Raw genomic sequence first — 25,944 nt, 5'->3', positions numbered from 1 at the left:
AGGTTCGCAGAAGAGCTTCTGTCAATTTTGGAAGGTAGGAAACGAGGTACTGGCAGAATTGAAGCTCTGAGGACGGATCGCGAGTCGTGCTTGGGTAGCTCAGATGGAGTTACCCTCTGTAATAAAAAACTGAGTGAACGGATAAACAAAGAACCTGAATGGGTGCCATCGGATGTCCGCCCCGAACAAATTCAACGAACAATTTGGAACAATATGAGACCAACTAAAAAGAGAGAGAGAGAGAGAGAGAGAGAGAGAGAGAGAGAGATAGTAGAGCACTTGCCCGCGAAAGGCAAAGGTACCGAGTTTGAGTCTCGGTCCGGCACACAGTTTTAACCTGCCAGGAAGTTTCATATGAGGGAACACTCTACTGCAGAGTGAGAATCTCATTATGGAAGTTCCATGGTGTTTGAGTTAAGGGTCAGGGCTAGGGGGAAGTTTCACCCTGGAACTTACTTCATTGCTAGTCTTCTTGCACAATAACGTCTAGCGCTCTATCTCAAACTTACAAGTTAAAATAAATCAGTTATCCTTAACACAACCTCCTTGTGTGTTCATCTGTCTTCTGCTACTTTTATGCTTGCGGTATCCACTCCACTGCAATCTTAAGGGGCTCCGGAACGCCCTATACTTGCAATGTTAAAATAACGCTTATAAATTACATCTCTGCTCACAAAGTATTTCAGGTAGGAAGTTGAACTTTTTACGGATTATTTATTGGAAAATGGGCTACAACTTAACACAGGGATTTTACAAAATTTTATTTCAGTTATTAAATATGATTTTTTTCAATTGTAATGAAAATTCACAACATTTTTATTTATATATTCAAAAATATACAGTTTTTTGGAAAAAGGCTGTGTTAAATTATGCAGAAGGTACTGTGTAACATTTACTGAATGTTTGAAACAAATATGTTTGGAAGATCCTTAGAAAACATGTAATTAGTATGAGAAAATAAAAGTTTTGGGAATCGAGCGACAAAGATTGGATTAACTTTTTAGTGCATTCTAGATCCATAGGATGGATTATCTTCATCCTCTGCAAACTCCTCCTCCAGCTTCCTCTTGTTCCTCCTCCTGTTTACTCTTGCTTGTATTTCTAGACTCTTTACAGCCCTGTCTGCAGCCCGAAGGCGTTCCTTGTCTAAAGCAAGCATCGCTCGTACCATGTTAGAACCTATCTTCCTTCCCATATTTCTAAATACCTTGCACCTTACAATGTTGCCATCATTGAAAGTCGCAACAGCATCATACACACCAAAGTGAAGTGTTTCTATTCCAACAAATACAGTCTTGGGGATTGTCGACCATATAACACTATTTATACTTTCATTGGGGTTTTGAGTTTTTCCGTGAATACACTTTTTCAACAGTTCAGGTGCTGCTAAGTCTCTGAAAATAGGTTAGCCACAACACATACTTTACCTCACATCACTGAAATGTACCTGATGAACACGGACGTTAATAATAACACCATTTGACAGCAGTTTAACAGCGCCACAGTGGGTCACGCCCATGTAGAACACATTTCAAAAAAAAAATTTAAAAGTAGTTGTAGTCTTCGGAATTGAATAAATTATATATCTATTAAAAGGTAATAGTCTGCAGAATCAGAAAACGCAAAAAAGTAAAAATTGAACTTTTCATGATTTTGAGCCTTTCCGGAACCCCTTAATGACGGCTGGGTCTGAACTCAGTCCTGTGCTTTGTCTTCTACATACCAGAATAAGTGCAGCTGCAGTGGTTGGTATGACATAGTCAATGTTGTCTCTTTTCGGTTCTGTTTTTCTCGATCCGTGCTGCAGTGAGGTTTTCAGGAAGACTCGTCCCTCCTGATTGTTCAGAAGCGTATTTATACACTACATAAATTAAGGCTCTAGAGTTTCATTTAACCTGGTTATATCTGCGGTATGTAGCATTTCTGTGGGCTCCGCTGGCCAATACAAACGAGCCTGCAGAATACTCAGGTGAGTTGTCCTTGAAATCGCGGAAATATGGGAGGTGGCCCCATTATTTCGCACGCTGTTCCACTTAATACAAAATCACTCCCATTTAACTCTAGCCTCTTTGCTGAGGAAGCTTCCCGTGCTCGGAACAACGAGCCATTTCTGCCAATTAGTATAATTCAGACTCGATCACTTCTTAATTGTTTTGTCTTACCTCCTTCTCTCATTAGTAATTTATTATCACATTCGAACCGACTGTGATTTCCCCTCGGTAGCATTTTTGTAACTTTGCTTCTTCCATTTCTTTGATTCCTCCATTTCTACATTCCTTCCCTTTTCTTATGCAATTAATAAAACACGATGTGTGTTTACTCTTACAAATTTATTCCTTATCCCCCACCTGACAGCACATGGATGAACTATGTAACACTCGTAATGTTCCTGTTTCCCTGTTACTGGTATAGAAACGGATGGTTAAACCTCGCTCGATCAGTTCTCACCGATACGGTGGCAACATTTAAATAAATAGGTGAGCTTTTGAGCTCGGGTTCTAAAACAAACCCGAACTCCGGCAGTAGGTTCTTTTGCACTTTCCTTGTTGTTGTTGTTGTTGTTGTGGTCTTCAGTCCTGAGACTGGTTTGATGCAGCTCTCCATGCTACTCTATCCTGTGCAAGCTTCTTCATCTCCCAGTACCTACTGCAACCTACATCCTTCTGAATCTGCTTAGTGTATTCATCTCTTGGTCTCCCCCTACGATTTTTACCCTCCACGCTGCCCTCCAATATTAAATTGGTGATCCCTTGATGCCTCAGAACATGTCCTACCAACCGATCCCTTCTTCTGGTCAAGTTGTGCCACAAACTTCTCTTCTCCCCAATCCTATTCAATACTTCCTCATTAGCTATGTGATCTACCTATCTAATCTTCAGCATTCTTCTGTAGCACCACATTTCGAAAGCTTCTATTCTCTTCTTGTCCAAACTATTTACCGTCCATGTTTCACTTCCATACATGGCTACACTCCATACAAATACTTTCAGAAATGACTTCCTGACACTTAAATCTATACTCGATGTTAACAAATTTCTCTTCTTCAGAAACACTTTCCTTGCCATTGACAGTCTACATTTTATATCCTCTCTACTTCGACTATCATCAGTTATTTTGCTCCCCAAATAGCAAAACTCCTTTACTACTTTAAGTGTCTCATTTCCTAATCTAATTCCCTCAGCATCACCCGACTTTATTCGACTACATTCCATTATCCTCGTTTTGCTTTTGTTGATCTTCATCTTCTATCCTCCTTTAAAGACACTGTCCATTCCATTCAACTGCTCTTCCAAGTTCTTTGCTGTCTCTCACAGAATTACAATGTCATCGGCAAACCTCAAAGTTTTTATTTCTTCTCCATGGATTTTAATACCTACTCCGAATTTTTCTTTTGTTTCCTTTACTGCTTGCTCAATATACAGATTGAATAACATCGGGGAGAGGCTACAACCCTGTCTCACTCCCTTCCCAACCACTGCTTCCCTTTCATGTCCCTCGACTCTTATAACTGCCATCTGGTTTCTGTACAAATTGTACATAGCCTTTCGCTCCCTGTATTTTACCCCTGCCACCTTTAGAATTTGAAAGAGAGTATTCCAGTCAACATTGTCAGAAGCTTTCTCTAAGTCTACAAATGCTAGAAACGTAGGTTTGCCTTTCCTTAATCTTTCTTCTAAGATAAGTCGTAAGGTCAGTATTGCCTCACGTGTTCCAGTATTTCTACGGAATCCAAACTGATCTTCCCCGAGGTCGGCTTCTACTAGTTTTTCCATTCGTCTGTAAAGACTTCGTGTTAGTATTTTGCAGCTGTGGCTTATTAAACTGATTGTTCGGTAATTTTCACATCTGTCAACACCTGCTTTCTTTGGAATTGGAATTATTATATTCTTCTTGAAGTCTGAGGGTATTTCGCCCGTTTCATACATCTTGCTCACCAGATGGTAGAGTTTTGTCAGGATTGGCTCTCCCAAGGCCGTCAGTAGTTCCAATGGAATGTTGTCTACTCCGGGTGCCTTGTTTCGACTCAGGTCTTTCAGTGCTCTGTCAAACTCTTCACGCAGTATCGTATCTCTCATTTCATCTTCATCTACATCCTCTTCCATTTCCATAATATTGTCCTCAAGTACATCGCCCTTGTATAGACCCTCCTTAGAGCCTCTAAATACTACTCTGGCGACAGCAAGTTTACACGTAGCTGACCTCTTACAGCCTGTTGCGCCGCCTCCTATAGTTCTGCTACTTTCCCTTGTGCTTCCCAAATACTATCTTCTACAGACTGCAACCATTTTGTCATTACCACTTCCCTGTCTAAGACTTCTACTTCGGTTTGTAGTTCCCTGATATTCTGATTAATTGTCTCTTCTGCAGCTCTGACATACCACATTACTTCTCCAGTTAGTTGTCGTGGTAGTCGTGTGTTCTTCAATACACCGAGCGAGGTGGCGCAGTGATTGGCGCAGTGAACTCGCATTCTAGAGGACGACGGTTCAAACCCGCGTCCGGTCATCCTGATATAGGTTTTCCGTGATTTCCCTACACCGCTTCCGGCAAATGCCCGGATGGTTGCTTTGAAAAGGGCACAACCGATTTCCTTCCACATCCTTCCCTGATCCGATGGGACAGGTGACCTCAATGTTTGGTCTCCTGCCCAAAGTCAACCAACCAACAATGTTACTCAATACGTCTTTCTGTAAACTTGCAGTCTGCGTAGAATGCCTGTCGCTCTCTGCCTTGTTCCCTTTTGCCGACTGCTTGATCTCTTGTACGGTGTCGTTCATCCTTTGAACTTCTTCCTCGTCAGCAGTGCCAAATATTGTTTTCGTTAGCCGACCTCCAGCGTCGATCCGAGCCCTCTCCCTTCTCGTATGTGGAATAACCCCAGCACCTGGCTCATCTCGCTCCTTAATTTCTGGTACGCTCCATTCTCGCACATACGCCGGCACTTCCTTTGAGTATCCCGTGTATTGCCGTTCCCTGACGGAATTTGTCGAATGCTTCTTCCAATCTTCTCGCTTCGTTACACATCTCTCGTACTTGAATACCACGTGTATTGCCCAGCGATGAGTGGTAATCACTATGTCCTCCTGCTTGGAGAACAGAACCCCCTTTTCCATATGCTGGTTCGGTAATGCTTCCACCCTGACGAAGTTTAGTAGTTCCGCATCATCTCGCCCTCTCTGCACCTCATCTACGGGCAGGAATACCTTTTACTTTACTCCCCCTTAAATCCATTCTTGCTCTGCAGCTGCTCATAATAATTACACTACATCTGAACATAACCAAAAAAATATTAAATGACTATCCCCTCGGCCTCAATCCATATGGGTTCCTCGTTACCTTTGCATTCACTACCTCTTCTTTTTCTTCCGACACTCTCCCTTTCCGATGCCCAGTTGTCGTTCTCGTCAGCAATTGAATCTTGACGTTTACTGACAACGTAGTCTCTACCACTTGGCATGGCTCCTGATACTCTGCAAAAAAACTTGTCCTTCCCTTCTGCGTGTAAGAAGTTGATAGCATCACCCACCGACCAGCCTTAAACTGTGGCACACTTGCCGTATGCCCCACTGCTTCTTCCTGTTTCTCCAGTGCTCATGTATTTGCCCCCCGTACTCTATTCCAAATTTCCCTAATCACTTTGTCAAATTCCTTAGCAGACTCTCCAGTTTTCCCATTCTTCGTTTTCACTATGTCGAATGGTGACGGGATTTTACGACCATATACTATTTCGTTTGGCGATAATCCTTTATTCGTATGCTGTTGTGAGTTGTAGGCGAAGATGACGTACTTTAAGCAGACATCTCAGTTGCTATGATGTGAGTCAATTTAGTATTCAGGCATCTTCCTGATTATCCTATGAGCTCTTCAAGTTCTTCCATTGGCTTGTGGATGGCATTCTAAAACTTACACAATTCCTTGAATAGATCTGACATGAAGTTCGTTCCCTGGTCCGATATTGTTGCTTCAGGCACTCCAAACTTCAGTATCCAATTATTCAGAAGTGGTTGTGCCATTGCTGCTGCCTGCTGGTTTTGGCATCGCAACTATATCCACGTATCTTGAAAAATTATCTATGGTTGTGAGTACATATTTATTTCCTGCAGGTGTTTTACTGAATGGACCTAAAACACCAATTCCCGGAAATTCGAATGGTGCTAATGGTGCAGATAACCTTTGCAATGGTACTCTTGTTCGGTACAAATCCGCTCTCTGTGCGCACTGTGTGCAATTCTGCAAATACTGGTTTACGTCCGCATGCCTATTCCTCCAACAATACGTTTCTGTCACTCTTCTGTTGGTAGATCTGCAATCTCGATGATCCGCTAACATGTGACCACGAACTTTTTGTAGCACTGTATTCCTCAGCTTCGCTGGTACCACTACCTGCTGTCCCAGCTTGGTTTCTCTACGCAACACATCCTGTACACAAAACTGTGACTGCTTAAAATACTGATTACATTCGTCATCTGCTCTCTGTGCATTTTGTCATTCCTTAATGCTCACACCCCCAATATGTAATACTGCTACTTTTCTACATAAACTACCCGCATTTCCATGCTTCTTCCCAGGTTTGTGCGTGACTTCGAAATCAAATTCATTTAGTCTTACTGCCCATCGCATCAGTCTACCGGAAGGATCCTTTAACCCCAGAAACCATTTTAAAGCCGCATGATCTGTTATTACTCTAAACTTTCTACCGTACAGGTAACATTTGAAACATGTGATTCTATAAATAAGGCTTAACATCTCCTTCCCCATTGTGGAATGATTTTTTTCTGCAGAATTTCGTTGTCTTGAAGCGTAAGCTACCAAATGTTCTATGCCTTCTACCTCTTGAGGCAACAAAGAGCCAGGTGCATGGTTTGATGCATCACATGATAAAACAAATACTCCATCAAAATCCGAGAATACCAATATCGGACTCGATGTTAAAACTTCTTTTAGCACATTAAAAGCGCGCTGGCACTCTTCTCTCCGCACCCATTTACGAACCTGCGGTAATATTTCGCAATTCCTAGGATCGATTGCAAATCTGGTACAGCAAATTAATCTTGGGCCTGTCTTAACCACATCTTTACTTATGATGTCACCTCTTCCACCACAGAATAATACTTTTCTGTACTCAGTGTTAACTTCGCTGCTTTTAACCTTCGGAATATTTCCATTAATCGCTGCATATGCTGTTCCGTATCACTGAGATACACTAAGCTTTGCAGTGGTTTAAAAACTCTGCGTGCTCCGTCCAACAATTTCAGAAATGTTGCAGATGCATTTTTTAATCTGAATGGCATTCTTCTGAGTTCGTCGTGTCACCATGGTGCCGAAAACGTTGTTTTGTGTCGATCCTGCCTTGCAACCTCTATGTGGTGATAACCACTCTTCGAATCCACCGCTGAAAAATATTTACATTGCCCAAAATGACCCAAGGTTTCTGTTATGTTTGACAAATGATTGGCGTAAGTTATGGTTTTCGCATTTAGCTGTCTGTTATCAAAACAAAATCTACATTTTCGTGTTCTGTCTATCGATTTTTTTGGCACGAAGACTAGTTCTGTCTCCTCCCCCATACACTATTACTTTCTTCAATTATCCCATCTTTCAGCTGTTGATCTATAAATTCCTCCAAAATTGGCTGTAAGTACATAGGTACTCTGTATGACTTGCGGTACACTGGTGATTCATTTCCCACTGGTACGTGGTGTTGTGTAACATGCGTAGCTGGTAATGGCTCTTTTGTAAAATACAAAATCCTAAATTTCAAACGTAATTTTTCCATTCGTTCCCTATTGCTTCCCTCTAGGTGCTTAACTTTTCCTTGTAATGCAGTTTCAATGGCGTACGGCGATTGTCCGTGGATTTCACCGCTCTTGTCCCATTCTTCCTCCTCCAGGCTATCCATACTAGCGATTAACAACCCCTTCGTTAATCCTAAATCCTCTATGCTAAAATTATCTGTAGAAACAGTTATCTTCTTTTCACTCTTTATTTCTTATACGCACGCAATACCTCTTTTAATTAAGCAACCTGCCTGATCTAATACTTAATTCTTTTCTAACGGTTCCACCACAAACAAAATTCATACCGGCAAGCTAGACTCAACACTGACCCAAAGTGATCTCCCAGTACCCTTAGGGAAACAATTGTGCGAATCAAGCCTTAGTGTGATCCTCACGGTTTAATCGGTTCGTCTTTCGTGACAGACCTCCCTCGCGACATCGCTACAATGACAATGGCTTCAACCAATTCAAACATTTTTCCATCAAGTTCCACTTTTTGTGTCGAATATCGATTATGGCACAATGCTGCTATAACAAATCTAACCCTAGAATTATGTCGCAGCCATCACTCACGTGTGACCTCCACACATTATTTAAATTAAACCATATCAAGATAAAAGTTTTTGTCCACCATTCCCAATGGTGTGACGTCTTTATCCCCCACTCCATGCAGTCTTTACCGTGGTGGGTCCCATTGTTTACGTTTCAACACATAACTACTGGGGACCGACGCACGTGTTCTCGTGCCCAATAATATCCCTTTTTTCCTACTATTCCTCTTACAGTACAATCTACTTCTCCATTCAATTTTACTGGGAATGACAGTAGGTAGACCTGGGGTTCTTGCTGGCATTTAACACCTTATTCTTCCTTGGTCCTCTACTTCTAAGACAGTAGGTAGACCTGGGGTTCTTGCTGGCATTTAACACCTTAATCTTCCTTGGTCCCCTACTTCTAAAGCTATTACTTCCTCTTACTTTATTCACATCATGCTGAGGGCGGCGACACTGCCTCCTTACATGCCCGGTTCGTACACACCTGAAACTTTTTATACTAGCCGCAAAACACTGTCCATTTATCTTACATTCTAATCGACTAATCGATCTCCTCAGACTCTACAGCTCATCGGGCTCCTGTGCGCAAATCCATCAGAACACCAACCATACACATCAAGATATTTCTGCATGCAACCCACTTAAAAAAGTATCGAGCGCCCTCTGGTCAGCTTCTTACAAAATAATTTCTTTGACTACAGTATCCTGTCCTAATTCATACATACACCCATTAATTTTCCTTTCCTATCCGCGAATTGTTCGATGGTTTCCGTATTTTTCTTAGTTATTACCACTAATTGTTCCCTATAGTGTCTGGCACTATTTTGTTTTGGATATCTATGAATTAATCCTTCTTTAAATTCTCCAAATGTTGCGGCTCCCTCAAGACCTTCTGTATATCCTACATAAGTTTTAGCTTCCCCTGTTGGTCTCAATTTTGCAACACTCAGTAATTTCTTATCAGACCAACATTCCATCTCAGCCATATTTCCAGTGTCTCCCTCAAACACCTGCACATCTTCAGCTCCCTTACTAGAGAAACAGTTAAACGTGTGACTGACAAATATACATCCCATTGTGACAATTGCAATTCTACCAACCCACACAGTTATGCATTATCCGCTGTTAATTATGCTACGTTTTCTAACAATAGGCGTACTGCCTCTGGCTCTGACATGCCTTGTGTGTCTGGTTCCGTCTAAGTTTATTCCCTGACAACATTCATTTTGAGAACTAACAGTCACAAGACGAGGAAACAAAATACATTAGCCTAATTCCTACGTCTTACCATGAGGCATCTCGACTTCTGGCATTGCCTAGCCATACGCCCCCAACGATTACATGTATAATATTTTACATGAACTTATTCCTCAAGGTTACTCTGTGCACACCTATCAGGCATTAACCAATCGTGACTTCCATTACCTCTAAAACTAGATAAATCCACTGGTTCTCTACTCGCAATAAAATCTACTTTTCAAAATGCCTGACCTTCAAAGCTTTTCTACATGACCAAAATACACTACTGGCCATTAAAATTGCTACACCACGAAGATGACGTGCTACAGACGCGAAATTTAACCCGACAGGTAAAAGATGCTGTGATATGCAAATGATTAGCTCTTCAGAGCATTTACACAAGGTTGGCGCCGGTGCCGACACCTACAACGTGCTGAAATGAGGAAAGTTTCCAACCGATTTCTCATACACAAACAGCAGTTGGCCGGCGTTGCCTGGTGAAAGGTTGTTGTGATGCCTCGTGTAAGGAGGAGAAATGCGTACCATCACGTTTCCAACTTTGATAAGGGTCGGATTGTAGACTATCGCGATTGCGGTTTATCGTATCGCGACATTGTTGCTCGCGATGGTCGAAATCCAATGGCTGTTAGCAGAATATGGAATCGGTGGGTTCAGGAGGGTAATACGGAACGCCGTGCTGGATCCCAACGGCCTCGTATCACTAGCAGTCGAGATGACAGGCATCTTATCTGCATGGCTGTAACGGATCGTGCAGCCGCGTCTCGATCCCTGATTCAACAGATGGGGACGTTTGCAAGACAACAACCATCTGCACGAACAGTTCGAGGGCGTTTGCAGCAACATGGACTATCAGCTCGGAGACCATGGCTGCGGTTACCCTTGACGCTGCAGGAGCGCCTGTGATGGTGTACTCAACGACGGAACTGCGTATACGAATGGCAAAACGTCATTTTTTCGGATGAATCTAGGTTCTGTTTGCAGCATCATGATGGTCGCATCCGTGTTTGGCGACATCGCGGTGAACGCATACTGGCGTAGCACCCGGCGTGATGATGTGGGGTGCCATTGGTTACACGTCTCGGTCACCTCTTGTTCGCATTGACGGCGCTTTGAACAGTGGACGTTACATTTCACATTGTTACGACTCGCGGCTCTACCCTTCATTCGATCCCTGCGAAACCCTACTCTTCATCAGGATAATGAACGACCGCATGTTGCAGGTCAAGTACGGGCCTTTCTGGATACAGAAAATGTTCGACTGCTGCCCTGGCCAGCACATTCTCCAGATCTCTCACCAATTTAAAACGTCTGGTCAATGGTGGCCGAGTAACTGGCTCGTCACAATACGCCAGTCACTACTCTTGATGAACTGTGCTATCGTGTTGAAGCTGCATGGGCAGCTGTACCTGTACACGCCATCCAGGCTCTGTCTGACTCAATGCCCAGGCGCATGAAGGCCGTTATTACGGCCAGAGGTGGTTGTTCTGGGTACTGATTTCTCAGGATCTATGCACCAAAATTTAATTGCGTGAAAATGTAATCACATGTCAGTTCTAGTATAGTATATTTGTGCAATGAATACTCGTTTATCATCTGCATTTCTTCTTGGTGTAGCAATTTTAATGGCCAGTAGTGTACAATCAAATTTTTAGACTCGCCATACAGTATGCTGTAGGTCCTGACATTGCTCTAAGAAGGTGACATCAATGATCTGACACCAGTGTTAGATGTCACTAGGATTATTATCCACTGAGGGTGAAATGAGACATGAGGATGATAGTATTTTTTGTGTAATTATTCATTCCTTCCCTCGGCCGTATCATATCAGGAGCAGCTGAGTGGAGGCACCAAGTTGGCTCTCATGTGAAACAAGCACTGTTGACAGCGCAAAGGGCGGTGCTGAGTGTGGTATCACTCGGAATGCCACCGTCGACGACGTCTTCGGTTGCAACCATGATGACATCGCGGCACCGCAAATGGCGATACCGCAGAGGTGGCTGTGACCTCCCTTCAGCGAGCAGGTAACTCCCTGCTCCAGCGGTGGCTGCCTTCATGACTCAGGGCAGGCAGCTATCCCGTGGTTGAACAGTGGACCCCAGACTGCATTCCGGGATGTCACTCTGAGTATCGCATTCTTATAGTGTAGACTGTTATAATGAGGTGAAAATATTTTAGTTCACGAATGGCTAAGTACTTATATCCTCCAGATTATGTTCGCTTAGGGCTTAAGGCACGTAGTCGAAACACTTCCATGGTGGCAAGGGAGGAAAGGCTTCCGTCCTTCTGTCTGTGTATTGCCGCATTGGCTGTTGCTGTACCCTGCCCAGTTGGCTCTGCTTCGCAATGCCTGTCAGGGCTTCGCAATGCATAACAATCTTGTCTGCCTGTGGCTGGATCTGTTGCAGCTTAATACTGCTCTGGCACATGAATACGGCCAATACAATACATACAAATGGCAAATGGCGGAAGACTTAAATTAGTGGAGCACCTCATTGGATGCACTCTTGATGGCACTGGCGAAATGTTTGTAAGGACACTCATTTACATCATCTGAATATTACAGCAGTCACACATACTGCCAGTGAAAAAGCCCCACTTGTGTCTACTGTATTTGCATATACGGCGCTTCAGTCTGCTATCTGTTAAACTATACCCACATCTGTCTTGGATGATAGAAGTCTGAAACTTCAACAGTTAGGTTGTCAATAAGGTTGTGTTTCTGGGTTTCCATCGCTTGCCGCTCACATTTCCACTCTGTCATGGCTGAGTTCAGTAGAGAGCATTCGTCAGATGCAAGTGTTCTGGATTTGAGACAGCAGAAGTAACTCTTATAGAAAGGAATTGACTCGTTTTTAGAAACTTGCTGGCAAAACTTGTGGAGAGCCGCCTTTCGACAAAGATGAGCTGGACAGATGTTCGTTAGTATTGGCAGCTAGCATGGAGATGTAGATCTGACTGTGCCACGAATAGTTCTCATAGTGCGTTCAAATGAAGTCAGCTTCCTTCACGTGAGCCCTGCAGAGCTAAACTGCTGCGCAATATTATACTGCAGAGTATACCAGCGCAAGGGATGCTCTACAGAGAACTTAATGTATTTTATCACCACGTGCTACCTACTATCTTCCTCACCAGGATCTCTCGCATTTGTACCTCTTAGCTATGTTGGAAAGATATTCATGATATGTCAGCGATCTGTCTAATGTGACACCAAGGAATACTAGCTTATTGTTGTATTTGACTACCAAAACAGGACCAGATTGTCAGGTGACCTTTTCTGACGCTAGAAAATTAGAGAGGTGGAAAATAATAGGTCTAAGTCACCATGTCTGAAAATATTCATAAAGTTTAGTGAGACTGTTTGTTAGGTGTTCTTCGCATTCAGAAAGATCTCCCTCTAATACAAAATTTCAACGTCATCTCCAGATCGGAATTTCCAGCAGGTCAAGTTCGACAGGTCTGTTATGTAGGGATTGAATAACATTGGAGCGAGAACAGAGCCTTTAGGTAGCCCTTCATTGAGTATATGCCATCTGCTTATTTTCACCTTGGTGTACTTTAACGTGTTTCTTAAGAGGTTACCTACACTTTTACAATGTATTACTTCAGAAATTTCAGTATTAGACCCCCTCGCCACACCATGTCATAAGCTGCTGACATGTCAATGGAAACTACCCCAGTCACTAGTTTCTTCTGACAGCCAGTTTCTATGTGGGTAAACAAGGAGATCACTTCTTCACTGCAGCTTCTATGAGGTCTAAATCCAGCTTTTTCAGCTGGTATCACAGAATTAATTTTGTCCTTTACTCGTTTTAGTACTATACTTTCCAGGAGTTTATAAGTACAGATACGTGAAGACACTGGGCAAAAGTGTTCTGCAGCTATTCCTTCTTTCCGTGGCTTTTTGATCGCAATAATTTTAGCTCTCTTAAACTTTGCTGGTAATGCTCTTGTAAGAAGGATTCGTTAAAAAGGTTAACTAACAACTTTCGCGCTGCAGGTTCACTGTACACCAAATACACTCCTGGAAAATGAAATAAGAACACCGTGAATTCATTGTCCCAGGAAGGGGAAACTTTATTGACACATTCCTGGGGTCAGATACATCACATGATGACACTGACAGAACCACAGGCACATCGACACAGGCAACAGAGCATGCACAATGTCGGCACTAGTACAGTGTATATCCACCTTTCGCAGCAATGCAGGCTGCTATTCTCCCATGGAGACGATCGTAGAGATGCTGGATGTAGTCCTGTGGAACGGCTTGCCATGCCATTTCCACCTGGCGCCTCAGTTGGACCAGCGTTCGTGCTGGACGTGCAGACCGCGTGAGACGACGCTTCATCCAGTCCCAAACATGCTCAATGGGGGACAGATCCGGAGATCTTGCTGGCCAGGGTAGTTGACTTACACCTTCTAGAGCACGTTGGGTGGCACGGGATACATGCGGACGTGCATTGTCCTGTTGGAACAGCAAGTTCCCTTGCCGGTCTAGGAATGGTAGAACGATGGGTTCGATGACGGTTTGGATGTACCGTGCACTATTCAGTGTCCCCTCGACGATCACCAGTGGTGTACGGCCAGTGTAAAAGATCGCTCCCCACACCATGATGCCGGGTGTTGGCGCTGTGTGCCTCGGTCGTATGCAGTCCTGATTGTGGCGCTCACCTGCACGGCGCCAAACACGCATACGACCATCATTGGCACCGAGGCAGAAGCGACTCTTATCGCTGAAGACGACACGTCTCCATTCGTCCCTCCATTCACGCCTGTCGCGACACCACTGGAGGCGGGCTGCACGATGTTGGGGCGTGAGCGGAAGACGGCCTAACGGTGTGCGGGACCGTAGCCCAGCTTCATGGAGACGGTTGCGAATGGTCCTCGCCGATACCCCAGGAGCAACAGTGTCCCTAATTTGCTGGGAAGTGGCGGTGCGGTCCCCTACGGCACTGCGTAGGATCCTACGGTCTTGGCGTGCATCCGTGCGTCGCTGCGGTCCGGTCCCAGGTCGACGGGCACGTGCACCTTCCGCCGACCACTGGCGACAACATCGATGTACTGTGGAGACCTCACGCCCCACGTGTTGAGCAATTCGGCGGTACGTCCACCCGGTCTCCCGCATGCCCACTATACGCCCTCACTCAAAGTCCGTCAACTGCACATACGGTTCACGTCCACGCTGTCGCGGCATGCTACCAGTGTTAAAGATTGCGATGGAGCTCCGTATGCCACGGCAAACTGGCTGACACTGACGGCGGCGGTGCACAAATGCTGCCCAGCTAGCGCCATTCAACGGCGAACACCGCGGTTCCTGGTGTGTCCGCTGTGCCGTGCGTGTGATCATTGCTTGTACAGCCCTCTCGCAGTGTCCGGAGCAAGTATGGTGCGTCTGACACACCGGTGTCAGTGTGTTCTTTTTTCCATTTCCAGGAGTGTATTTCTAGATCTCCACTTACCTTGAAATTATTAAATAGCTGGTTGATGTCTTGGATCTCTCCAGAAATATACTCTTTATGACACCCTCTGTGTATGCCGCGTTTGGTAGTAGATGTGAAGCCCTCCGATACTTTGAGTACGGTAGGGCAGCAATCTCTTCTACTGATTCATCCAGTGCTTTCGCGAATTCATTCCAATCTGATTTTTAAAAGTAAACTGTTGAGGTGCTCATGAAATCTACGAGCTCTGCTTCTCTATGCGTCCATATGACGAACTTGTAGTCCTCAGTCAGCAGCTTGGGGGCAGTAGCGCGGAATTTGTCGTAGTCTGTTCGAAAGTTTCCATGAATATGTCTGCTGCTACACGTGAAAGAGGTGATTGCCATTTTGTCTATCTGCTCACAAAATTTGCCTAATCAACTAAAATACTTTGAAGGCAAACACAATTGCAGCAGGTTTGGTTTCAGCTAAAGGCACATTAGGAAACAACGATTTTATTTCAAACTAACCATAAGATCCACAGCTAGTACTTGCTGTTGCTATATAAGCTGGATGAAATGCGAGGAACCTTTAACATAAGAGTCCCTGTGACCAACCAGCCCGCGTAATTTGTATGCGGATTCGCACCACCATCCAACACAAAAGGAAGCTGTGCTAAGTACGCTGACAGCCCGACCTCATCGGTTTAATGACGCTAACCACATACAATATGAACTGAACGAACGCAAGAGAACAGTCCTGCGACTGAATACAAAATAAGAGACATAGAGCCAGCCATGGGCCAAATAGAGAACAAGATAGACAAGGGTACACGAGAAACTCTTCTTGTTGCTCAAATACAGAGGCGTCAGCGTCCATGCAGGTAAGATTCTGTGTTACGGGGACATCAGACCGATATTCCAGGTGGCTGCTATCGCGTAATTTTTTTTATTTTGTTAAATTAGAATGATTTTATACAACGATAACTGTGCCGTTATTCCTATTGTATGAAATGATTGTTAAAAGCCACGGCTAATTTTTCTCAGGGCGCTATCGACAGAAATAGCATACGTATCCCAACGTGAAGACATCCGTCTTAGTCACGATGGATTAAAAGACTTTCTTTAACATTACGTGATAATCCATTAAACACAATGCTTATTTTTTTTTTTCTGTGGGGCTTAATGCTCTAGGATAGCTGCCTATGTGCAATGGCAGCGTACACATTTATAAATATTACTACGAGGGGTGTCTGATAACTCCGTGCAAAGTCCGAGAGATGGCACCACCGACGCGTATCGAGATCATGTTTAGTTAGTAGTATCTTTGGAAAGAACGCACACCAAGTTTCAGCCATATTGGTCTATTTATTTGTGTTTGGCATTCGTGTGAACCAAGGAAGTCGAGTGATTGTCAAAAACTGGACGAAAAAGAATTTCGTGTGGTGATTAGGATACTAAATAGAAGCTTGATAAACATTATGGTGACTCTGCGCCTTCGATTATAACAGCTTATAAGCGGTTTCAAAATTTTTGGAGTGGCCATATGGGCACAAGTAATGCTGAACGTTCTGGACGCCCTGTGGAGGTTACGACTTCAGAAATCATTGATAATATCCATGATATGGTGATGGATGACAAAAAAGGTGCGTGAGACTGCTTGTGCTATGGGCATCTCGAATGAACGGGTGTATAATATTTTGCATAAACATTTGGACACGAGAAAGCTATACACAAGATGGGTTCCGCGATTGCTCACGCTTGACCAAAAAGGGGATCGTGTTGCAAAGATGGTTTGCAGTCGTTCAGGAAGAATCCGCAGGATTTTAAGTGTCGTTTCGTTACTGTGGATGGAACATGGATACGTTACTATACTCCTGAGACCAAACAAAAATCTAAAGAGTGGGTTAGCAAGGGAGAATCTGCACCAAAAATGGTGAAGCCATTCCTTCAGCCGGAAAGCTTATGGCGACTGTCTTTTGGGATTCGCAAGGGATAAACTTCATCGACTATCTGGAAAAGGGATCAAAATATTACACGCGTATATTTTTCATCCTTACTGGACCGTTTGGAAACCGAGCTACAAGAAAAAAGCCGGCGATTGGACGGCAAAGAAGTCCTTATCCATCACGACAATGCACCAGCACAAATCTCAGCAGTTGTGGTCGCAAAATTAATGGAAACAGGATCCCAGCTCATTTTACATCCCCCCTATTCTAAGCCGGCCACGGTGGCCGAGCGGTTCTAGGCGCTTCAGTCAGGAACCGCGCGACTGCTACGGTCGCAGGTTCGAATCCTGCCTCGGGCATGGATGTGTGTGATGTCCTTAGGTTAGTTAGGTTTAAGTAGTTCTAAGTTCTAGGGGACTGATGACCTAAGATGTTAAGTCCCATAGTGCTCAGAGCCATTTGAACCATTTTTGAACCCCTATTCTCCAGACTTGGCTCCCTCGGACTGCTATTTGTTCCCGAATTTGAAGAAATGGCTGGCGGGTCAAAGATTTTATTCAAACGAGGAGTTGATTGCAGCAACTAATAGCTATTTTGCAGACTTGGACAATTCCTATTATTTGGAAGGTATCAATAAATTAGAACAGCGTTGGACTGTGTAAGTCTGAAAGAAGACTATGTCGAAAAATAGAAAAGGTTTACCCCAAACACGTAGCTAATGAGTTTTTATTTTTGCACGGATTTTTCAAACGCCCCTAGTATTAACGAAATACTGTACCTCTGGCCTAATATGAATTGAAAAAATTACAAGAGGCCGTTTTCAGTTTATTGAGATTATTCTTTTTAATACTTTTAGCCTTAAATAACTGTTGAAAGAACTTATATGATTTTTGTCATCAATGGCGTCGCTACAATAATGAGCCTACACAAAATGGCCAGGGCAACATTTAATTATTACGTAACTGAATCATACTCAGATTAGGTACTTGCTACTGACAAAAACACATATTATCATAGTTAATTTCATATATATTGAACAAAATGCTATTATTACTACAGATAGTTGTATCAGTTACAGACCGTGAACAATAGGCGTCAGTCAGCTAGAACATCAGAATCGATAAGACAATGAAACCAAAAAATACGCTCATTCTTCTACAAAAGGACAAAGATCATAATACAATGTGCTATTCTGAGAGCGCAGATTACGCTTCCATTGTTGAGTATCGCTAACTTATTTATACTCCTTTTTTACCGGAGGCAATGCTACACTGCAAGATCCGAGATCTGTTGAGGCCCACTAAGGATTGCGTGTACGCTCTCCACACTGCAGCGTCTACGAACTTCGGTGTGAATAAGTCGAAATCTATATTGATGAAACGGGAAAACCCATTAACACTAGCGTGTCAGAACATCAACGTTAAGTACGATTTGGACAGAACAACAGGTCAACTGTAGCTAACCCTACCAGGAATATGGATTTTCTATCACTTTTCTAGAACATTGCGTGCTTTGATCGACAGCAGTGCATGCAGCAGTGAAAAATAAGATAGACTACAAAAAGAATCAAACGCTTTAACAGAATGAACAGTGAGGATGGCTACAAGTTACCTACAGCCTTTCTGGCAGCGATAGAAGCCCGGCGGACCGCGTGTGTTCGCCAGCCAAAAGGACCACTTGACCCTGGTTTAACAGCATAAAAGGGAAGCAAGTCGCCGAAGTGGAGTGAAATTAAAAGATCTGGAATAGTCGGCTGAACTACCCCATGGGGTCATTCGGCTAAAAATGCCACACGATCGTTTCAAAAGCATAAACAACGGCGACGAGAGGTCTGCCGTGCAGCGTTAAAGCTTCGCTACAGGAAAATGCTACCTCCAGATACGAGCTGCAGATATGCTGTTGCCTCCCGTCACCGAGGAGAGTCGGCTACCAATCACTTACTCGACTGGCCGGGCAACAGCCTGCCTGACGTTACGCTATTTCCTACTACTCACCTACTGGAGTTGCCTTACGATCTTCCATCAGAGTAGCGCAGGCAATATCCTGCCGTACAGTTATCCCCCTGCATAGGTACCTTTCTCTAAACTGTCCAGTGACACCCCAGATACGTGACGGCGGTAGTCACCAGGTAATTGAAATAGACAGTAGACGGGGTGGTCCATTGATAGTGACCGGGCCAAATATCTCACGAAATAAGCATCAAACGAAAAAACTACAAAGAACGAAACTCATCTAGCTTGAAGGGGGAAACCGGATGGGGCTATGGTTGGCTCGCTATATGGCGCTGCCATAGGTCAAACGGATATCAACTGCGTTTTTTAAAATAGGAACACCCATTTTTATTACATATTCGTGTAGTGCGTAAAGAAATATGAATGTTTTAGTTGGACCACTTATTTCGCTTTGTGATAGATGACGCTGTAATACACTCCTGGAAATTGAAATAAGAACACCGTGAATTCATTGTCCCAGGAAGGGGAAACTTTATTGACACATTCCTGGGGTCAGATACATCACATGATGACACTGACAGAACCACAGGCACATCGACACAGGCAACAGAGCATGCACAATGTCGGCACTAGTACAGTGTATATCCACCTTTCGCAGCAATGCAGGCTGCTATTCTCCCATGGAGACGATCGTAGAGATGCTGGATGTAGTCCTGTGGAACGGCTTGCCATGCCATTTCCACCTGGCGCCTCAGTTGGACCAGCGTTCGTGCTGGACGTGCAGACCGCGTGAGACGACGCTTCATCCAGTCCCAAACATGCTCAATGGGGGACAGATCCGGAGATCTTGCTGGCCAGGGTAGTTGACTTACACCTTCTAGAGCACGTTGGGTGGCACGGGATACATGCGGACGTGCATTGTCCTGTTGGAACAGCAAGTTCCCTTGCCGGTCTAGGAATGGTAGAACGATGGGTTCGATGACGGTTTGGATGTACCGTGCACTATTCAGTGTCCCCTCGACGATCACCAGTGGTGTACGGCCAGTGTAGGAGATCGCTCCACACACCATGATGCCGGGTGTTGGCCCTGTGTGCCTGGGTCGTATGCAGTTCTGATTGTGGCGCTCACCTGCACGGCGCCAAACACGCATACGACCACCATTGGCACCAAGGCAGAAGCGACTCTCATCGCTGAAGACGACACGTCTCCATTCGTCCCTCCATTCACGCCTGTCGCGACACCACTGGAGGCGGGCTGCACGATGTTGGGGCGTGAGCGGAAGACGGCCTAACGGTGTGCGGGACCGTAGCCCAGCTTTATGGAGACGGTTGCGAATGGTCCTCGCCGATACCCCAGGAGCAACAGTGTCCCTAATTTGCTGGGAAGTGGCGGTGCGGTCCCCTACGGCACTGCGTAGGATCCTACGGTCTTGGCGTGCATCCGTGCGTCGCTGCGGTCCGGTCCCAGGTCGACGGGCACGTGCACCTTCCGCCGACCACTGGCGACAACATCGATGTACTGTGGAGACCTCACGCCTCACGTGTTGAGCAATTCGGCGGTACGTCCACCCGGCCTCCCGCATGCCCACTATACGCCCTCGCTCAAAGTTCGTCAACTGCACATACGGTTCACGTCCACGCTGTCGCGGCATGCTACCAGTGTTAAAGACTGCGATGGAGCTCCGTATGCCACGGCAAACTGGCTGACACTGACGGCGGCGGTGCACAAATGCTGCGCAGCTAGCGCCATTCGACGGCCAACACCGCGGTTCCTGGTGTGTCCGCTGTGCCGTGCGTGTGATCATTGCTTGTACAGCCCTCTCGCAGTGTCCGGAGCAAGTATGGTGGGTCTGACACACCGGTGTCAATGTGTTCTTTTTTCCATTTCCAGGAGTGTAGTTACAAACGTGTAAGTACGTGGTATTACGTAACATTACGCCAGTGCGGACAGTATTTGCTTCGTGATACATTACCCGTGTTAAAATGGACCGTTTACCAATTGCGGAAAAGGTCGATATCGTGTTTATGTATGGCTATTGTGATCAAAATGCCCAACGGGCGTGTGCTATGTATGCTGTTCGGTATCCTGGACGACATCATCCAAGTGTCCGCACCGTTCGCCGGATAGTTACGTTAATTAAGGAAACAGGAAGTGTTCAGCCACATGTGAAACGTCAACCACGACCTGCAACAAATGATGATGCCCAAGTAGGTGTTTTAGCTGCTGTCGCGGCTAATCCGCACATCAGTAGCAGACAAATTGCACGACAATCGGGAATCTCAAAAACGTCGGTGTTGAGAATGCTACATCAACATCGATTACACCCGTAACACATTTCTATGCACCAGGAATTGAATGGACACGACTTTGAACGTCGTGTACAGTTCTGCCACTGGGCACAAGAGAAATTACGGGACGATGGCAGATTTTTTGCACGTGTTCTATTTAGCGACGAAGCGTCATTCACCAACAGCGGTAACGTAAACAGGCATAATATGCACTATTGCGCAACAAAAAATCCACTATGGCTGCGACAAGTAAAACATCAGCGACCTTGGCGGGTTAATATATGGTGCGGCATTATGAGAGGAAGGATAACTGGCACCCATTTTATCGATGGCAATCTAAATGGTGCAATGTATGCTGATTTCCCATGTAATGTTCTACCGATGTTACTACAAGATATTTCACTGCATGACAGAATGGCGATGTACTTCCAACATGGTGATGTCCGGCACATAGCTCGCGTGCTGTTGAAGCGGTACTGAATAGCGTATTTCATGACAGGTGGATTGGTCGTCGAAGCACCGTACCATGACCCGCACGTTCACCGGATCTGACGTCCCCGGATTTCTTTCTGTGGGGAAAGTTGAAGGATATTTGCTATCGTGATCCACCGACAACGCCTGACAACATGTGTCAGAGCATCTTCAATGCATGTGCGAACATTAAGGAAGGCGAACTACTCGCTGTTGAGAGGAATGTCCTTACACGTATTGCCAAATGCATTGGGGTTGACGGATATTATTTTGAGCATTTATTGCATTCATGTTGTATTTATAGGTAATCACGCTGTAAAAGCATGCGTTCTCAGAAATGATAAGTTCACAAAGGTACATGTATCACATTGGAACAACCGAAATAAAATGTTCAAACGTACCTACGTTCTGTATTTTAATTTAAAAAACCTACCCGTTACAAACTGTTCCTCTAAAATTGTGAGCCATATGTTTGTAGCTATTACAGCGCCATCAATCTCAAAGCGAAAACAGTGGTCCAATTAAAACACTCATATTTCGTTACGTACAACACCAATATGTAATAAAAAATGGGTGTTCCTATTTTAAAAAACATAGTTGATATCCGTTTTACCTATGGCAGCGCCATCTAGCGGGCCAACCATAGCGCCGTCTGGTTTCCCCCTTCAAGCTAGACAAGTTACGTTGTTTGTAGTTTTTTCGTTTGGCGCTTATTTCGTGAGATATTTGGCCAGGTCACGATCAATGGACCACCCTGTATAGTGAAAGACGTCCACTAGTGTCTACCAGTTAACCGCCCTGAAGAGCACCGCAGCAAGTCGGTCTAAACGTTGGCGATTTAGTTGCTCTACTGCTGCGGTGAAATATCCACAATTATTTTACACAAAATTACACCTGCCTTGCAAACCTACGAACTTAAAATGATATTGATTCACTTTTTCCACTATTTCATGGTTAATTTTAATTAGTGTACTGGACACATTTGCTAGATGCATAACGTCACGCCGGTAAATGGCAAACGATGCCTCCCTTGATGTAAGGAGCGTAAATATTGGAAGACTGAACAGTGGAAAAATGTTGTGTGAAGTGACGAATCACGGTACACTATGTGGCGATCCGATGGCAGGGTGGGAGTATGGCGAATTCCCGTGAAAGTCATCTGCCAACGTGTGTAGTGCCAACAGTAAAATTCGGAGGCGGTGGTGTATGGTGTGGTCGTGTTTTTCATGGAGGGGGCTTGCATCCCTTGTTGTTTTGCGTGGCACTACCGCAACACAGGCCTACATTGACGTTTTAAGTACCTTCTTGCTTCTCACTGTTGTAAGGTGTCAGGCAAATCCAACACCTTCCATGAAAACCCTGACACGATAAGCAAAGCCAGTAGTATGTCATATAGCTCCGAATAAATCGTGACATTAAATTAACCAAAGTAATACGAGTAACGAGTGAGCAAATGGAATACCACAGACTAACACAAGAATGCCTAAATGCATGTCATACCTTCCCACCGTGAGACAGACGCAGTTCCGAAGGGAGAAACGAGAACAGAAGCCGAGAGCAGAACCGTGTTAAGCTAGAAAGCCCTACGATAAGGGATGGACACCCACGTCGCCAGCTAACCACCAGGACCACCCTCCAGCCCATGTTAAATGCTAGAGCCCTCCAGAAGAACAGTATAGATCTTACGATAACACTAAGAGGGCCACACCAGCTGAAAGTTTTAGCGTGAGACTTTTCTCGCGTCTCTGTTACGTTGCAAACTTTAAAAACATTGCCCCACCACGAAAAGTACAACGTTTCTCATTGGATAGACAGAATTTTTGTAGGCGGAGCTTAAGGTTAACATTGAGACCCTGATTGGTCAGATGAAAACACAGCCAGATAGTTTTTTTTAAACCAACTTCGGTAAATTGTAGTAAGGAGAAGTTAGGAGAGAGTTGCTTCCGAGACGGCGAGCTATATGGAGCTGCGCCGGCCGCCGCCCCCTGACGGACACCGACAAGGTAATGAACGCACGCGATGCCGCATTTTTGAGTGCATAAGGCTTCACTCAGAACTGCAGAAGTCTCATCTGTTACACCCCCTTTTTACGTAATACTAGTGTCGATCGTCAATTCAATATCATGGTATTCACATTTGCTACGTAAGATAAAATCTGAAACGCGATGATTTTTCTGTTATATAATTATTGAGAAGCCACATCAGCCACTGTAATTTACGACAAGTTAGATAAGTAATTAAAGATAATTGAGGGTCACTGTAGACCATTTTGATAGTTTTCTCTTTTGTGAAACTTAATTTAAACCTAGATTATAGATGTGATATGGCATAGGTCATCCTTCGATCCATTGTAGAACTTGGAAACCCGTTCAGGGAATATTCGTTCACATTTTTGTTGAAGGCAGTTGATTTTTATCATCCTGTATTAAAACATTTCCTTTTATCAACAGTGCAATTTATAAACAATGTTTTGTGAGTAGAATAAAATTTCCAATGGTAAACTTAACTGCTTTTTCGACGTTATTTTACCAGCTAACTAAAAATAAGAAAGCCTTGAACCCCTTCCACTAAATTTAGTTAGTATTAAGATTCTTTTACAGGGAGTGCAGTGGAGCTGACGCTGAAATCATTAAGTATTTGGTTATATCATCGCTAGTCTCACTGAACTCTTCTGAACTCTACATGTCATGTGTGGTCTGGCGTCTCCTTACCAGCAACAGGTCCCAGGTACAAACTAGTCAATTCCCTAAAAAACACGCTCAGAGCGTCGTTGCGCGAAAGTGGTAGGGAGACACGACATAGAGCAACAGACACCACGCAGACTGTTAGACTGTTGAAGAGCAATTCGGGGATGGCGATTGCATCTTAAACACTATCGAGCACCTGTTCGGAATGCACGACCTGTGGTGGAGTGGCTACAAGACAATAATATCCCTGTAATGGACTGGCCTGCACTGAGTACTGACCTGAATCCTACAGATCAACTTTGGGATATTTTGGAACGCCGACTTCGTGCCAGGCCTCACCGACAGACGTCCATACCTCTTCTCAGCGCAGCACTCCGTGAAGAATGGGCTGCCATTCCCCAGGAAACCTTCCAGCAACTGATTGAACGTGTTCCGGCGAGAGTGGAAGCTGTCATCAAGTCTAAGGGTGGACCAACTCCATATTAAATTGCAACATTACCGATGGAGGGCGCCATGAACTTATGAGTCATTTTCAGCCAGATGTCCGGATACTTTTGATCACATAGTGTATCAGGCACACACTATAGGAATAATAAATAGTGGATTCATCTTGTACTTAGTAATCTAAATCGCTTATTTTTAGGGGAAGTTTCTTACTAAAATCCCATAGTTCCTTTATGCAGTATCTACATCTACATCTATACTCCGCAAGCCACCTGACGGTGTGTGGCGGAGGGTACCTTGAGTACCTCTAGCGGTTCTCCCTTCTATTCCAGTCTCGTATTGTGCGTGGAAAGAAAGATCGTCGATATGCCTCTGTGTGGGCTCTAATCTCTCTGATTTTATCCTCATGGTCTCTTCGCGAGATATACGTAGGAGGGAGCAATGTACTGTTTGACTCCTCGGTGAAGGTATGCTCTCGAAACTTCAACAAAAGCCCGAGCCAAGCTACTGAGCGACTCTCTTGCAAAGTCTTCCACTGGAGTTTATCTATCATCTCCGTAACGCTTTCGCGATTACTAAATGATCCTGTAACGAAGCGCGCCTCTCTCCGTTGGATCTTCTCTATCTCTTCTATCAACCCTATCTGGTACGGATCCCACACCGGTGAGGAGTATTCAAGCAGTGGGCGAACAAGTGTACTGTAACCTGCTCCCTTTGTTTTCGGACTGCATTTCCTTAGTATTCTTCCAGTGAATCTCAGTCTGGCATCTGCTTTACCGACGATTAATTTTATTTGGTCATTCCATTTTAGATCACTCCTAATGCCTACTCCCAGATAATTTATGGAATTAACTGCTTCCAGTTGCTGACCTGTTATATTGTAGCTAAATGATAAAGGATCTTTCTTTCTTTGTATTCGCAGCACATTACTCTTGTCTACATTGAGATTCAGTTGCCATTCCCTGAACCCTGCAGATCCTCCTGCAAAAAAAAATTGGTTCAAATGGCTCTGAGCACTATGGGACTCAATATTTTAGGTCATAAGTCCCCTAGAACTTAGAGCTACTTAAACCTAACTAACCTAAGGACATCACACACACCCATGCCCGAGGCAGGATTCGAACCTGCGACCGTAGCAGTCCCA

This window comes from Schistocerca cancellata, chromosome 3 (genome assembly GCF_023864275.1).
Source record: "Schistocerca cancellata isolate TAMUIC-IGC-003103 chromosome 3, iqSchCanc2.1, whole genome shotgun sequence".
Taxonomy (NCBI): Eukaryota; Metazoa; Arthropoda; class Insecta; order Orthoptera; family Acrididae; genus Schistocerca; species Schistocerca cancellata.
This window is presented reverse-complemented; position numbering follows the sequence as displayed.